General features: G+C 44.2%; 1 pseudogene; it reads right to left on the reverse strand.

Annotated features, from left to right (window-relative positions):
* Window positions 1-996: 996 nt before the first annotated feature.
* The window catches only part of LOC117964836 (scavenger receptor cysteine-rich type 1 protein M130-like), a 27,680-nt pseudogene continuing 22,676 nt past the window's right edge, over window positions 997-6,000 (reverse strand).

Here is a 6,000-nt window from a genome sequence, read left to right on the forward strand (position 1 = left end):
CCTAGTTGTCTGCAGACCACCTGGGCGTCCTTCAGGTCCCAGGAGTCATCGCAGACTGTCCCCCAGGACCCCTCGAACCGCACCTCCACCCGTCCGGAGCAGGGACTTGAGCTTCCAGCTAGCCTCAGCTCTGCTGGCTCTGGAATAAAACAGCAGGGCTTACTGAATCAGTTCAGCCCAGAGGCTGCTGTGTGAGTAGTAGAGAGAGGCTTTATTTCCCTTTCTGGAAAAAAATTTAGGTAACCAGTCTCAGAGATCACAGGCAATCACAATTCAGTGTTGCATTATTAATTAAAAAAGACTCTTTAGTATTGGAAACTATAAGAACCGCTCATTAAAATTAGTTTACAACAGAAATTTAAAGGCCAAACGTTGTCAATGTTGTCTAAAATGTCAATGCATGTCACTGTAAGGTCATGCTTTTGCAATTGTATGCATTATTTTTAGACGCTGTTAAATAAAAAATAACCTGTGCAGTGCTCTTGAGTGAGGTCTTCAGAGCATGACTTGGGTATGCTGGTGACAGACAGCTTCTCTTTCACTGTTAAAAACAAACAATTAAGTGAATTCAGTGTTTGGGAAAAAAGGTACATTGCATTCACACTCTGCTCAAGCATGCTCCTGCTTTGTGTCTTGTTTGTTTTGAGCTGAAACAAGAAATGGTGAATGCAAAGTATTCTGAAGATATTGCTTTAGGGATGTCCATAAGGCCTGGACATATTTCTATTGGGATCTCTTAAGTTTCATCTCCTCTCTATTCTAAAGAGGCCCTGCTTTTCTGTACTTTAACACATCCCTGCTCTGGCCTCTCCTCTTTGATGTGCAGGGGTTTGATCAGGGATCTGGGGACACTATCCGCTGCTCTGCTTCCAGAAGTGTTGTTAACATCCACCAAGCAGAGGGAACATCAAATTGACCTCTTAGAAAGGACAGAATCCTCCAATAACACAGCTACCGTGTTGTGTAACTTGCTAGGGGCAGCGTGTCCTTGTTATCTCAGGAGGAGGATTCAAACCTGTGGTCTTTAACTGCTGAGCCATCAGGTGACCAGCAGAGGAACAACAGAGGGAGATCTTTACCTGTGCACTCAATCACAGCCACCTCATAGTTTTCGCAATTTGTCTGACCCCAGGGTAAGGATGGACACTGCCACAGTGTCGAGTCGTGTCTTCGGCAGTTCACTCCATCAAGCCATTTGTAATCAGAACTCAGCCTGGATTGTGCATCTCTAATGGCAGCACTTTGTCCACAGTTCAGCTGCTGACATATCACTGAAGCTGTAATATGTGTCATCCTGTTGCTGCAGACACTACGCCAGGTGCCATTGTAGAGAACCTCTATTGGTCCAGAGCAGCCTTCAGCCAGTCTAAGATCCTTGAACTCTGTCAAAAAAAAAAACATACTACCTTGAAAGTAAACTGCACTGCAATGAATGACACTCAGAACTATCCTGATTACAATACTGCTGCGAGACAATATTAAAAAGCTTTTTATAAAAAACGTTTTAATACAATCAGCTAGAAATTGGAGAGGTGGTATAAATGGTTTGAAATCTTCATGTATTACAGGATCACCAGTAATCTGCCCTGCTTACTGAGCTCCTCCTCTCAGTTTAAATAAGTCTTATCTAGTAATTGATATTGCCTTGGTTTCCAATATTAACATATTAATGGCCAATATAGTGATGGCTCAGTTTCCACTGGTTAGGCATGGTGAGTTATTGCAGTCCTGTACCTGAACACACGACTCCCGCGTCCTCCTTGTGGTTGCAGTTGTGTTGCCCCCACCCTCCTGAGGCACACCCCCACAGAGTCGATTCGTTCCCCTGACAGCGCAGCTCGTCCAACCAGATGGGTCCGGTCCCCTGGCCGAAGGAGGCTGACACTGAGGCGTTGAGTGCCGTCCCACACTGGAGCTGCTTACACACCACTTCAGCATCTGCCAGGTCCCAGAAGTCATCGCAGACCGTCCCCCAGGAGCCGTTGTGATAAACCTCCACCCTCCCAGCGCAGGCACCTCCTCCCTCAACCAGCCTGAGGGCCGTGTGATCTAGGGGGAAAGAATCAGAGTCAGTGACCTATAATCAATTCAATAATAGTGTGTCATCATACTGACTGAATACCACGTGATCTAGAGGGACAGAATCAGTGATCAATAATGAATCAGAAGCATTAAGATCAACCCCTTTCAGCATTCAGTCTTGTTTCCAAAGAAGTTCTTGTGAGAGGTTTTAAGTAGTCTAGCTATAAAAGGGCTTATTATAAAAGCTGAAACATACATGAGAAGTGTCCTTGTATTACAGGATGGACACCCCAATACATATGGGGATATTTTATTTATGAGATCATGTTTTTGAAATGCACTCACTGGAGCACAGCACAGCCGCACCGTTACTGGTACTGCAGCTGACTTGCTGTGGAAGGCTGCAGTTTATCAGATGGGACTCGTTCCCGGTACAGCGAATGCCTGTCAGACACACATCACTGTCCTCTGTCCCGTATCGAGAGGAGTTGGAGACTTCCATTGCAGAGCCACAGTCCAGCTCTCTGCACACCACGGAAGCCTCTGTGAGGCCCCAGGAGTCGTGGAGAACTCTCCCCCAGGTCCTGTTGTAGTAAACTTCCACCCGGCCTTCACAGCGACTCGGTCCGGCTGCCAACCGGACTCGACCTGCCTGTGCTGGGAGCAAAGGAAGATAATAATCTAGTGGGCAGGGTTAATGAAGCACATCAGAACTGAGGTGAAATGGCATATGGTTTGCTATATTAAATGCCAAAAAATAATTCAAAGCACACCACACAAGGTTATGGGTAAAAATGTCCATTAAAAACATGCATGTTTAATATAATGTTGAACCTAATGTTCACTATGGCATTTCAAATCATTCATTTGAAAAAAAACTCTTAATGATGCTCTCTCTGCTTTCAATAGAGATTCTCAGCATTCACTGAAACTGAGGTTTTATTTTACACTTAGAAGAGGTTGTAGCAAAGTTTTAAGGAAGTGCATGTAAGAAAACAGATTTCATATATAAGAAAGGTAAGACAACTAATCACAGATAAATAACAATGGGTTTAATAGGTAGGTCATGACAATTTTATATTCAACCAACTGTCTCATTATTCTATAATGTTTCGATTTCAAATGAAGGACTGGCAGTGATTTGTAATTTAAGTTTTTAAGCTTCTCTCCTTTTTTTAACTAAAATCCACCAACTTTTAAATATGTTAAATTAAATTATTGTAAAAAAAAACAAAAACAAAACTGTACTGTATATTAAGCAAAAGGACGCTACTCACCAGAACAAACAATTCCCACATCGTTCACATGAGTGCACGGCTTGTGTCTCCATGCAGAGATGGGGCACTTTGATAAGTGTGTCTCCGTGCCTTCACAGCTGAATTTGTCAGCCCATATTGTGTCGCTGCCTTCTGCAAAATGGGCCTGTCCAAGGACGGCTACAGCATAACCACAATTCAGCTGCTGACAGAACTGTGGCATCTTGCAGATCCCAATAGAGATCGCAAACCGTCCCCCAGACTCCTTCATGATGCAGCTCCACTCGGCCAGAACAGGAATCAGAGCCATTCACCAGCCTGTATTCTGAATAGCCGTATACAGACAGTAAAGTTAGTGGAGTCGCTCCCTGTTACCTTTCCAGTGCATACATACCTGTTGCTAGTTGTAAAGCACTATCAGGTAATACATTAGTTCTTGATTCCTGATCATTGGAAATCTGTTTTACTAATCCGATCCTTGAGTCACATGTTCAGTGTATTTTTATTTAAAAATCAGTAATTTACAAGACTGGTTTCTCAACTGAATAAAAATACAGAATTAGCTCAGTATACAAACAATTTATACAAGATGTGTTTTTGATTTCCTTAGGTGAAATGTTTGTCTTCTGGACTGATATATTTTTAGCTTTATTCACTGTAGAGATGCCCTTTACAAGATAATGGGTTTTCATAACTGTGAAAGAGTATGTGGGTGTCAAGTTGAACATAGAAGTGAGGGTAGTGCTATTTGTTTGCATTGTTAACAGGCTGTTCATCTATATTCGCCCTCCTTGTACTCACCAACACAGACAAGGCCCACATCGTTTGCATGTGTGCAGCTTGGCTGCTCCCTGGATGAGGTGGGGCAGACATGGAGCCCGGACTCATTTCCCCTGCACTGGATCTCCTCTGACCAGACCGAACCCTGCCCCTTACCGAAATGAGCAGCTCCCAGCACCTCTAGAGGAATTCCACACTGCAGCCGCCGACAGACAACCTCTGCATCCTGCCGGTCAAAGCCAGCATCACAGACCGTGTTCCAGGCGCTCCCACGCAGTACTTGTGTGGCACTCTCCCAGAGCAGAGATCGCTGCCACCACTGAGCCGCACTCCTTGACCTGGAATCATAAAACTGCAGATATTTAGACTCTGGTGCCAAAGCAACAACCTGTAAATGGTTTGCAGATTTAAATCTATGGTGAAGATCATTTTGCATGCAATAAATGTGAAGCCTGTTTGAGATTCCACTTGTCAATTAGACAAGCATAATTGCAGAAGTATCAGGTTTTTGGTACTTTTTTCCTAATGTATTTATGTGTCTATTATTCACTTAATTTCTTAATGTGTAGTAGTTAGTTTCACTATTTCAGTAGTTGAGTATGGCTTTTACCATGGCAATGGAAGTAATCATTAGGGCATCAAAATGGGTAGTAGGAGGAGAGCGCTTGGCTTCTGGAATGCGACTACCACCAATTCGAGCGTACATGGATGACATAACAACCATGACTACAACAATAGCCTGCACTAATCGGTTATTGGGCAAATTAACCAATAACATTGAATGGGCATGAATGCAATTCAAGTCCACTAAATCAAAGAGCATCTCTATAATTAAAGGTAAAGTAGTAGATAAAATGTTCTACATTAATGGTGAGGCAATACCAACAGTGTCTGAGAAGCCAATGAAAAGCCTTAGACAAAAAGCAGTGGAAGGGTTAGCATAGACAGCAGTGCTTTACCAGGCAAACTAAAACTCTGGTGCTTTCAGTTTGGTCTACTGCCGAGGTTGCTTTGGCCACTGACTGTGTACGAGGTTTCTTTGACAACAGTAGAGAAGCTGGAAGCTTTAATCAGTTCATACATCAGGAAATGGTTGGGAGTTTCACGCTGCCTCAGCAGAGTGGGACTTTATGGTAAAGGAATACTGCAGCTACCAGTCTCCACTCTAACCGAGGAGTTTAAGTGCGCCAAGGTCAGCCTGGAAATGACATTAGTAGAGTCACGCGACAAATGCGTAAGGGAGGCACCTGTGATGAAAACTGGAAGAAAGTGGGCGGCAAAGAAAGCTGTGGAGGATGCAAAAGCTGCCCTTCGAATTGGTGATACCATGGGGCAAGTTCAGCATGGAAGAGGGGGTCTTGGTCTCAGTTCAGCTCCTCCTACATGGCACAAGGAAGCTGGTAGTCAATGAGGTACAAAAGCAGGAGGAGAGGATGAGGTGCATAAAGGCCATTTCCCAGGCCAAGTAGGGAGAATGGATGAGATGGGAGAGTGTGGAACAATGCAAGATTGGCTGGCAAGACCTAAGAGCAGGATTAGTTTCCTCATCAGGTCAACATATGATGTTCTCCCATCACCACAGAACCTAAACCTCTGGGTAGGAGAGGATCCCTCATGTCCTTTGTGTTCATCACCTGCAACATTAAGGCACATTTTGACAGGATGTAAGGTGGCTCTTAGCCAAGGACGGTTTACTTGGCGCCATGACCAGGTGCTGCGATGTTTGGCCTTAGCATTGGAAGACAAGCGTAACATGACCAATAAGTTGCCACCTGTTCCATCAAAACATTACACACAAAAGACAACATTCCTCCGCCCAGGAGAGCAACCACCAAGAAAAGGTGTTAAAACCAATCCTCGCCGAGGACAACTGGAAGCTGCTAGAGATTGGAAAATGCTGGCAGATGTTGGTCAACGACTAATTTTTCCACCTGAGATTGCC

The sequence above is a fragment of the Acipenser ruthenus genome, chromosome 41, assembly GCF_902713425.1.
Source record: "Acipenser ruthenus chromosome 41, fAciRut3.2 maternal haplotype, whole genome shotgun sequence".
Lineage (NCBI taxonomy): Eukaryota > Metazoa > Chordata > Actinopteri > Acipenseriformes > Acipenseridae > Acipenser > Acipenser ruthenus.